The following is a 12,411-nucleotide window of genomic DNA, read 5'->3' on the forward strand; positions in this document are numbered from 1 at the left end:
GTGTTATTTTGGTAACTTATTTCAAAAAGTAAAACTTTCATATTCTAGATTCATTACATGTAAAGTAAAACATTTCAAAAGTTTTTTTTTATTAATTTTATTATTTTATTTTGATGATTAGAGCTTACAGCTCATGAAAGTCAAAAATCCATTATCTCAAAATATTAGAATATTTCCTAAGATCAATAAAAAAAAAAAGGATTTGCAAAACAGAAAAGTTCTTTAAAGTATGTTCATTTATGCACTCAATACTTGGTTGGGGCTCCTTTAGCACAAATACACTATTTAGCCTTCAGCTCTTCTGTATTGTTGGATCGACTGTTTCTCATCTTACTCTTGAAAATATCCCATAGATTCCATATGGGTTTCAGGACAAGCATGTTGGCTGGCCAGTCAAGCACATTAATATCATGGTCAGCAAACCATTTGGAAGCAGTTTTGGTACTGTGGGCAGGTGCTAAAGTCCTCCTGGAAAAGGAAATCAGCATAAAGCATAAAGCTTGTCAGCAGATTGAAGCATAATGTGCTCGAAAATCTCCTGGTATTGACTCCTGCATTGACTATGGACCTGATAAAACAAAATGGACCAACACCAGCAGACGTTACGGCACCCCAAATCATCGCTGGCTTCGGAAACTTCACACTGGACTTCAAGCAGCTTGGATTCTGTGCCTCTCCAGTCTTCCTCCAGACTCCAGACCTTGATTTCCAAATGAATAGCAAAATGGACTTTTATCTGAAAAGAGGACTTTGGACCACTGAGCAACAGTCCAGTTCTTTTTCTCCTTAGCCCAGGTAAGATGCTTCTGACGTTGTTTCTGGTTCCGAAGTGGCTTGGTAGCCCTTTTCCTGAAGACGTCTGAGCGTGGTGACTCTTGATGCACTGACTCCAGCTTCAGTCCACTCCTTGTGAAGCTCTCCCAAGTGTTTGAATCGACTTTGCTTGACAGTATTGTTAAGCTTGCGGTCATTCCTGTTGCTTGTTTACCTTTTCCTACCCAAATTTCTTCCTTCTAGTCAAATTGGTTTTTAATATGCTTTGATACAGCACTCTGTGAAAAGCCACATCTGTCAGTAATGACCTTCTGTGACTTTCTTTCTTTGTGGAGGGTGTCAATGATTGTCTTCTGGACCATTGCCAAGTCAGCAGTCTTCCCCATTGTTGTAGTTTCAAAGAGGAAGAGATACCCGGAATTTATACTGTATGGATGATTATGTAATGAAACTCAAATGTAAATATTCTAATATTTTGAGATACTGCATTTTTGACTTTCATGAGTTGTATGTTCTACTCATCAAAATTAAAACAGAATATTTTAAATATCTAGAATATATTAAAGTTTAACTTTTTGAAAAAAGCTTTATTTATATATATATACAGGAGTTTTGACTTTCATGAGCTGTAAGCTCTAATCATCAAAATTAAAACAGAAAACTTTTTAAATGTTTTACTTTAATATATTCTAGGTTCATTACATATAAAGTTTCACTTTTTGAATTAAGTTTGATATATATATATATATATATATATATATATTAGGGCCGGGACTTTAACGCGTTAATTTAGATGAATTAATTACACAAAAATAACGCGTAAACATTTTTTAACGCATTTTAATCGCACTTATTTTTGCACCGCGGAACGTTTCTCACTGGATGAGTTTCGGCGGACCGATTATACTGGAGCACCAACTAGCGTTCAGACAAAAACAAACCACAGTGAACATGGACAAAGAAGCTGATGAGACCGCTTTGGTTGGCCCTGTGGATGGGAAATTTTGTTATAAAAAAAAAAGGAATGGATGGAAGCGTCGATAAGAGCATGGTTGTGTGCAAGCTATGCAACAAGGAATTTGCATATCACCGCAGCACATCGAGCCTCAAGTATCACCTCATGTTCTGAATGTACTTGAAAGTATTGTGTTTTACTTAAAAAAACAGTTTACAGAAGGTATACCTACCTATAGGGTACCTGAATTTCTGAAATGTAGGCCATTATATTTCTAAATATCCTATTGCTACACTTAATGGCAATATTGCACTGGTCTGTTGGACTTGGTTGAACAAAAATAAACAATATGTTGTTGCTTAAGCTTATGTATTCAGTCATTATTCAATGGTATACTAAAAATCCATATGAATAAACTTACTTCTCACTGTTCTCAGGTCAAATATTTATATGCGATTAAAATGCGATTAATTTCGATTAATTAATTACAAAGCCTCTATATATATATATATTCTTAGCAGAAATAATTAATTACTTTCAAAAATAAATAAAATTTGGTAAAAATGTAATATTAAAATAATTATTAATGAACATTAATAAGTTTAAGAAATAACAAAATTATGTAAATTTAAACATTTTTAAATTATGGTATTTACAAAAAAAATAGTTCAGTACCTCCGTTTATGTCCCTGTTGTTGTTCCATAGTGATGTTTGCAGAGCATCAACAACATTTGATTAATCCTCTGTAAAACAGACGAGCGCCTTATAACCAGATGGGAGGGAGCACTACGCTTTTATTTAGCATGTTTTCTATGTAAAGTGATGCTTATCAGCTTCATATTTTCACTTCCTGCTTTGATGAAAAGATTCCCTAGAATTAAATCATGGTACTGGTATTGTTGAAACTATGCTACACAGTGACATTCTGTGCTTCCACCTTGTGAAAATAGTTTAGGCCATTTTGTGTTCTTGTGTGACAGTACACCTGCAACCAAGATGCATAAAATAATGGTGTACTGTGTGATGTGAAAGAACTTTTTGACATGTCCAGGCCTGAACCCCACTGAGCAAAAAATATAAATGCATCTGTAAATATGTAAGATATATGAGAAAAAATGTAATTAAATTGTAATGAGAAATGTTATATATTAAATGTATATGTTATATGTAAAACAATCACCAGAAAACTGTAACAGTTTGGTTTCTGTTTAAGTTTTCTTTTTACCCTTATTTGGTATTTCCTGTTCTAGTTTGCAGTCATTAGGTAATCATTCATTCTCATCACCTGTCTTATGTTATCTTGTTTCCTCGTTTGATTGATCCCTTTACAAGTCCTGAGTTCTCCCCTAGTCTTCGTCAGAGCTTGATAATGTTGTTTAATGGTTTAAGTGCGTTGAAGCTGATTAAAAAGATTCCTGTTTCTTTATTTCTTCGTCGAGCACTTTATTACATAACTGTACATTAGGACAAGGGTTCAAAAACATTTTCATCCTATACGACCCACCAAGGGATGTAACTTTGAGACCCAGTAAAAATGTGAAATATGCAAATATAGTCTTGCAGAGTGATTCGATATCTGTTCCAGTGGATTCTGCAAGTTCATTCAGTGAAGGATTCATCAGACTGATTCAAACAAATGTTTTCAAGTAATGGAATAAGTCACTTCTAAACTTAAAGCACATGGTCATACAGTAAATTATGAGTGGAGCAGTCAAAATCACTTACATACTACAGAAACTTATAAGATTAATTAAAGTCGGGTTTGTGAATGAACCGTTCTCTGGAGACCAATTAAATTAATCAGTTGATTCAAATTACAAAACTGATTTGCTCAGATCTGGACTGATCAGCATTTCTTCAAATCAATGAATAACAACTTTGGTCTGTTTGTCACACACTGTGTTTGAAACATCAGTAAGGTGTGTTAAGGCCTTTTTTAAGGCCACGCTGCGTAAAATAGTCTGCTGTTTTAATTTTCTAGGTTGGGACAAAAGCTAGCTTTTAAATTGTAATGTTACAAGATTTTAACAAGTATCTTATTCTCTTACTTAACGGTCTGATATTTTTTATTTCACGCAACGGTAAAATAAGTCAAATCTATGTTATTTAACTTTGTATTTTTTATCAACTCAAACTTTTTTTTAAAAGCGCATAGATTTTCACATGTATCTTATTGTTTTAACTAACGAGTCCGATGCACTTTGTTATAGATGAACGAACGCGCTCACCTCTTCTTTTTTTATTTAATTTTGTCAAACTAACTAGTTTTAAATTGTAATGATAGAAAAACTGCCGTATTGTTTAACTAACATGTCAGATGCTTTTTTGTTTTATTTTCTACGTTTTTCCTAAAACTCTTTTAACAACACTAGCACGTCTCGACTTGTAGGGAAAAACAGTCGTTGTACGTTTTACGCGTATCTTTAATGTTTTTTCTTGATGTGTGTGTGAAAATGCTTTAATAAAAACTTCCCTTTATCCCATTTAACGAATTTTTATGAGGGGCAATAAATCTATTTTTTTGAGACAAGGTGCCCTACATCCTTTCTACCGTCTAACCACACTTAAGTAAAAACAGCAGTTGCTTCCTTTAATTAACACACCCAAAATCCTATTGCAGGGCAGTTGCTCAAAACGAAACTACAGTTCGCACTTCAGTGCAGGAAGGGAGCAATGCCAATGATATGGACTCCTTCTTAGCCGACTGCTTAGCCTAGCAGCGAGTAATAAATTTAAACAGCAGATCTACAAACAAAGTATTAAGCAAAACACTCACGAGCTGTGTCTCTTCTTCTGACTAATCGCTTCTCCCAAGTTATGACAGTGAGCAAGCAGTTTAAATAGTCTACAGTCACTGTGGGCGCCTTCTAATTTGCACACTCGACAGCCTATAGCAGGGCAATTGCTCAAATCGAAACTACAGTTCGCACTTAAGTGCAGGAAGGGAGCAATGCAAACGGCACGGACTCCTTCTTATCCGACTGCTATTATTATAATTAAGTGCAATCAAAAATACAGACTATAACGAAAAAACAATGTAGAAATAGGTACGAATTATTCCTTCCTAGCAGCAAGTATAACAGTGTTATACCCAAGTATAACAAGTTATAACAGTGACCAAGTTATAACCCAAGTTATAACAGTGAGCAAGCAGTTTAGTGACAATCAGTAAATAGTGTTTGAGTATGAATGGGTCATTTTGAGTAAAAATAAGGAACTCCAGATGTCATAAAACAGCAAGTTACTTAGCCTAACAACAAAAGCAACCATAAAACAGTGTAAATACATCTTGAAAACAGCAAAAAAAAAAAAAAAAAAAAAGTATTAATTATTCATGCCCAAGTGCATGATGGGAACAAAAGGAGCATGACTTTGATATTTACTTAAACAATCTTTGTAAAAAATAATAAACAATTCCAAGTAAAATATACTTATAAGTTCAAACTTTAAATTCTACAAGCTTAAATTGAGTACTAATATTGAATTTACTTTTTTTTTTATTATTATTCTTGCCTGAACTAAATTATTTAATGTAGAAATTACATTTGTTTTTCTGTAGTATTTACTGCACCACAAAATAATTGTTATCAGTGTGGGGGAGCAATTAGTTACTGTAGCCTAAGTTTTCGCTGTGTTCACCCCTCATCACACCACAGCTGTTTCCTCCAGCGAAAATGAAGCCCTTAAAGTCCCCCTGTACTCAGAAATTTTATCCCTTAAAATCAAAATTACATATTTAAATGTTTTTTTTTTTCTTGTGAAAATAATTTTATCATACCTTAGAATAGCTTGAATGTAATTCTGCACCCTTGCCTCTTTTACTATACATGGATCTTGTAGGGAAGGTGTGCTGGTTCTTAAGTATACTTGGTCATCGCCATGGAGTGTCAGTAAGGACACGGAGACAGGAACTCCAGTTAGTTTACTTTAATGTCCAACAAGTTTACTGGTTACATTGATTTATATGAACTTGTGCATGGTCGTGTGGCTATATGTGTGTGTGTGTGTGTGTCTAAACAAGGAAAGGAGAAATAGAATTACATAAATTGAGTGATTTAGAACAAACAGGAAAACATTATCACATGTAAATTATCAGGTATAAAACTGTATGCAGTATTGTAAAGCAATAGACATAATGCACATCTTTAAGCATATAAGCTTTAGAAACTAACAGCATATGTAAACGTGAGTAGACACATTAAGTGACATTAACCACACTTCTGAACTAACTAGCATTTGAATTAGGCAGAAATATATCACAATCGCATTAATGAGTTAAATAGGACGATTCTACATATTTGGTATACAGCCCAACTCTTTACATAAACGATCGCTCGTGCAGGGTCGCGGGTCTTCCGCGCATCTGTCTAATCTTATATATAAACAACTCGATAAATAATCTTAATTAGCATTAACAACACTATACAAGATAAAGAAACACTTACTTTTGGTCATTAACGCACACAACAAGGAATCAGGAGAAAACACACGAACCATATCTTTCTGACAGAGCAAAATCCCTAAAAGAATATATATTTTAACAGTCGTCAGACAATGCGGTTATTCGATTGGCTGTCCCTTCACGTGATCGGTGCATGATAACTACTGCGGCCTGGATGCCTGAGAGTGTCCAGCAGATGGCGCAGTTGAATTTCCTCTTCTACAGATCTAATAATATGCAATTTAGCCCCGCCTCCACTCAGTCACACTAGCCAGGGCTCCTGATCCATGGATAATGACTGATAAAACTATGTTTTTACTAGCGGACAATAATAGTGGATACTGTAATAGTCGTTATAGTTACTTACTTGATGATGTTGTGTCCTCAACATGCCTTGAAGACTCGAATGCAGCAAGTTTGTGATTCTTAAAGGGTTACTCCACCCCGAAAATAAACTTTTGTAATTTATCACTTACCCCAATGTCGTTCCAAACACGTAAAAGCTTTGTTCGTCTTCCGAACTCAATTTAAGATATTTTGGATGAAAACCGGGTCCCATTGAGTGACTGTCCCATTGACTGCCAAACAATTAAGGCACAGAAAAGTATAAAAAGCATCGCCAGAATAGTCCATCTGCCATCAGTGGTTCAACAGTAACGTTATGAAGCTACGTGAGGTGAGTCTAACACAGAACAGCCTATGCAGTTTGCGTCCAGCGGATATTCTCCAAAATGGCGCTATGCTAATGCAGAGGAAACGAATGGTTGAATAAAGTTTTTGTTTTTTTTTTGTTTTTTTTAGTACAAAAAATATTCTCGTAGCTTCATAACGATACGGTTGAACCACGGATGGGAGATGGACTATTCTGACAATGTCTGCATACTTTTCTGTGATTGACAGTGGTAATTACTTGGCAGTCAATGGGACAGTTGCAAGCCTCCTGGTTTTCATCAAAAATATCTTAAATTGTGTTCCAAAGACGAACAAAGCTTTTACGGGTTTGGAACAATATGGGGGTAAGTGATTAATGACTAAATTTTAATTTTGGGGTGAAGTAACCTTTTAATTCGCTCCCGCGAGCATATGCGAGTGAAGTGCAGCCGCCAATGCGGGAGAGGTGGGTCTGACTCCGGGATACTTTTACACTGTTCCTGCGGGTTATTATTCAAGTTAGCGGTTCTAAATTCACGTTAAACCACGGATCCTATGGTTTTTTTCTCTATTTTATTTTTGGTTTTATGCTGGTAATCCTATTGGCATATTTTGCATTCAATGCTATGATCTCTATGCGCGCCGCGTTTGTGTAAATGGAGAGAGGGATATGCTAGGAATCTATCCCTTGACGTGATTGGTTACTGAGTTTTGTGATGTAGCAAACCGAGGGCTGTTTCAAATGGCGTTTCTGGGTCTTCCATTGGGAAACTACAGTTTTAAGGAGAAAATACTCAGCAATGGTGTTGATTAATGGATTGGCACATGGTTTGTCTAAAAGCAAATTAAAAACACTAGAAGAATAAACAACATATAAAACTTGATTTTCACTACAGGGGGACTTTAACACATATAATCGCATAAGCTACTTTATAAGACAATCATGTTGCCATTTTCATTTGAAAATTTAACTTTCAATATAAAACATATTACAGTGCATGTGGCAAAGAGGTTTACATACTTGAAAGAGGTTTGTACTAGAAATGCAAACATTAAAATTTTGTGTTTGTACAGTAAACAGGTGTGTGTGTGTGTGTGTGTGTGTGTGTGAGAGATCAGGAAGACTTTAACTTATTTGGTACTGAAATATTATACCTATCAATACTACAGTAAGTTTAGTAGTCTATACCACCCATATTAGTCAATTTAAAATTTGTATTTATTTTTATTATTATTATTATTATATCCTCACTGGAGGCTGAGCCCCCCTAAAATGAAAATCCTAGAATCACCCCTGCCCAACAGCCTATAGCAGGGCAATTGCACAAATCGAAACTACAGTTCGCAGTCTTCGCACTTAAGTGCAAGAAGGGAGTAATGCAAATGACACGGACTTCTTCTTAGCCGACGGCTATTATTATAAGTGCAATCAAAAATACGGACCATTTCAAACAAAGTAGAAATAGGTAGATAAAGAATTATTCCTTCCTAGCGGCAACAACAAATCTACAAACAAAGTATTAAGCAAAACACTCATGTGCTGCCTCCCTCCTTCTTACTAATCGCTTGTTTTTCAAAGGACATTTTATATTATTGTTTTCAACTGTCCGGTAGGGTTGGGTGGTATATCGAGTTGGTGTATATTTTTTAAACTTTTTTTATGATATATAATGAAGCAATACCCTTATGAAAATTAACCATGTTTTTACTACAAAAAACCCCCCAAAACAACAAAAAAACATGGTTAATGTAGTTTAACCACAATTGGTCCTAAACATGAGACAAGCTTTATATTAAGCTTTGAATTATTATTATTTTTTGAATGAAAGTTCAAAAAGATAAATTATGCAGATTTATTTTCACAGGGCCTTTGCTCATATTTACCAAAGGTGCCAATATTAGTGGAGGGCACTGTGCTGACAGATAGTGTTGTGCTAGCATTTCAGGGGTATATTCTCCAACTGTAAATGTTAGAAAATCATTGAAATATTTCTGTTTTGCTCTCAGGAAAGGATAAGCCTTCTTCATGCGAGTCTCCATGTGAGAACATCATAAACTTCAGTTAAAAAGCATTAAAAAGTGCCCTCAAATGAAAGCAAGAACATCCTTACTTTAAACTGTAATAGTGAAGTGATAGTGATAGTGAAGTGACATTCAGCCAAGTATGGTGACCCATACTCGGAATTCGTGCTCTGCATTTAACCCATCCAAGGTGCACACACACAGCAGTGAACACACACACACCGTGAACATACACCCGGAGCAGTGGGCAGCCATTTTATGCTGCAGCGACCTACAATTCCTGCCGGCCGGAGACTCGAACCCGCAACCTTCGGATTACAAGTCCGACTCTCTAACCATTAGGCCACGACTTCGAGGATAATTGAGGAAACAGATTTGACAACCTCTCCAGTGCGTATTAGTGTTTGCACTCTGGAGAGCGTCAGAAGTTTCAATTTATGTGATTTGTAGCATTGAGCAGTGTAGCTGATCACAGACATATCTTGTGATTTCTTTGATTCCGTAACTCTTTTTTTTTTTTTGTATGCTTGCGAATCTTCTCATTGTAATCCGAATCAGAATCACGCTCCCGAATCCTCTCAATGTTATGAAATGTATGCACAATTTAAGTAAGACATTCATCGTGTAGTGTAGAGAGCTTCAATGATTGTGATTAAAATATAAAATGTAAAAATAAATGAATTGATTAAAATGTGTGTGTATATATATATATATATATATATATATATACACTCTGTTATTTATTGTGCGTAAATGATTGTTCTAATTATTCTGTATTTTCGTTGTATGCGATTTGATATGGAGTAGCAATTTGACGATTTCATGTTAAATTAGTAAATAAAAGATTGCTCTGATCTGTCTTATAGGCTATTATGTCTTAAACGGATCGCAGTTGATCCGTGATATACGGACCAGGTCCAGACCCTACCATTCGGCATGTGATTCACAGATTAATTTGGCACATTAATTTACACATTCAAGCTATTTAAAGCCACAAGAATAAAAAAGAAACAGAACTCAATGGATATCACATAACGTGTAAACTTTGCGCACTAGTTATGCCGGTGAACCGTAACCAGTCCATGGTGTAAAAAAGGTTGGAGACCCCTGGTCTATAACATAGCTGCTTTGGTTAAAATTTCTCAATGGTATTGTAAAAAACACCCTTTTACCCTGTCAAAATCAGCTCTATTTTCAGCACGCTATTCTAGTCCATGTTACTTTAAATGCTAATGAGCTCTGCTCACCCCGCCCCTCTCTTCCGTGGGGTTAAGCTAACAAGCAAATATTAGGAAAGGTGGTTTGCAAAAAAAACATTATACTCACTTCTTCTGTAAATGAAGCTGGATCACGAATGATTCACACGAACTTAAATGCATTTAGGCAGATTGGATTCGGGGATCGGCGCATTCCCTTCAAAAATGAAAGTAACGTTAATCCTCTGCTTCTTCAGCGGCTCAGATGATGGGAGTAAATGACGACTACTATGTTCATTATTACATTCAAAAACAAATGCCTCAATTGCTTAATCAGCGACATTCTTGTCTTCCCCTGCACCGGAGTCAACACAATGGCGGACAGCTCACAGCTCACTCAGGGCGGGTCTAAGGTAAGATGGTCTTGTCAATGAACTATCGTGGGAGCGGCTTGTGCAGAACTATGTCATTCTGATGGGAATCTCAGAACACACTGATTTGAGAAAGGGGATTTTAAAATAGGGATTTAAAAAACAACACTGGGTGGATTTTTATCATTATAGGGTGGATGTGTGTACACACAAAAAAAAGTTTTTTTTTTTTTTAAAAGTCGTGACGTATTGTCAAGTATGGTGACCCATACTCGAAATTGGTGCTCTGCGTTTAACCCATCCAAGTGCACACACACAGCAGTGAGTAGTGAACAAATGCACACACACACACACACCGTGAACACACACCCGGAGCAGTGGGCAGCCATGCTGCAGCGCCCGGGGAGCAGTTGGGGGTTCGGTGCCTTGCTCAAGGGCACCTCAGTCGTGGTATTGAGGGTGGAGAGAGCGCTGTACATTCACTCCCCCCACCTACAATCCCTGCCGGCCGGGGACTCGAACCCACAACCTTTCGATTACGAGTCCGACTCTCTAACCATTAGGCCACGACTTCCACACACTTCCAACACACATTTATATTAAAGTATCGGAAGTCGGAATTGACCCTTTTTTTATTTTTTAGAAAAAAAAAGCCTTTGTTCACAGCCAGCCTTGTACTCTGGGAGGTTCACAAAACTGTCGTCTATAAAATGCGTTGCACAAATTCAAACATTTGGGTTGTGCTGTTCTGTTGTAAACAAATCTTAGCAATGATTCCTAATTGCATCTACTTTCGGAAGGTCAATTAAAATGCTTTTGCGTTCACACAGAAACACACAGCATCTCCCTGACATTGCTGCATCAATACTACTGCGCATACTGAAACCACGCCTTCTTTCTTTGTGTGCACATATGTGACCCTGGACCACAAAACCAGTCTTAAGTCGCTGGGGTATATTTGTAGCAATAGCCAAAAACACATTGTATGAGTCAAAATGATTGATTTTTCTTTTATGCCAAAAATCATTAGGACACTAAGTAAAGATCATGTTCCATGAAGATATTTTGTAAATTTCCTACTGTAAATATATCAAAAATAAATTTTTGATTAGTAATATGCATTGCTAAGAACAATTTTGACAACTTTAAAGGCGATTTTCTCAATATTTAGATTTTTTTGCACCCTAACCCTAACCCTCAGATTCCAGATTTTCAAATAGTTGTATCTCGGCCAAATATTGTCCAATCATAACAAACCATACATCAATGGAAAGCATATTTATTCAGCTTTCAGATTATGTATACATCTCAGTTTCAGAAAAAAATTACCCTTATGACTGGTTTTGTGGTTCAGGGTCACATTTGGGCAGAATTATGCAAATATTTCCACATTGTGACGTAGACGTGGGGGCGTGTTTTAAGGAGGCGTTTTAACCCGGTCTGGATGAGCCTTCTCTTTTAGATAGAATAAATCCTTTTGTGGGAGACTTTGAGCTTTGTAACTCAGATTGTATACACAAACAGCTACATAACACACTAAAGAAAAGGAAAACAAGAAATCGCATCATATGACCGCTTCAAAACAATTTTTTTTTAAGGAAACACTTTTTTTTGTTTGTTTGTTTGTTTTTAATCCAAATAGAAAATACTGATATATTAATCACAATTCAGGCAAGATCGCCCAGCCACCAACTGTCAGCAGGAAGTGTGTCACTTTCAATATGCTTTGAAATCACCCTTTTTTTTACCCAATTTGTTTCAGATTTCATCAGAATAATGTCAAGACACTCTGTGCACAAGATGTGCCGGTGAGCTTCGGCGACGCAAGTGTGTACATACTTACTTCTGGTCTGTGTCACACATGCCAGAGTAGATGGTGTTACAGCTCATGATTGTGCCCCTCCTACTCTCCGAACGGAGCACTCCAATCTCTCCTTGCAGCGTCATGGCACCGTTTCCAGCACAGCATCATAGGCGTGGGACAGATGGTGTCTCAAACC

Source organism: Barbus barbus (assembly GCF_936440315.1).
Source record: "Barbus barbus genome assembly, chromosome: 23".
Taxonomy (NCBI): domain Eukaryota; kingdom Metazoa; phylum Chordata; class Actinopteri; order Cypriniformes; family Cyprinidae; genus Barbus; species Barbus barbus.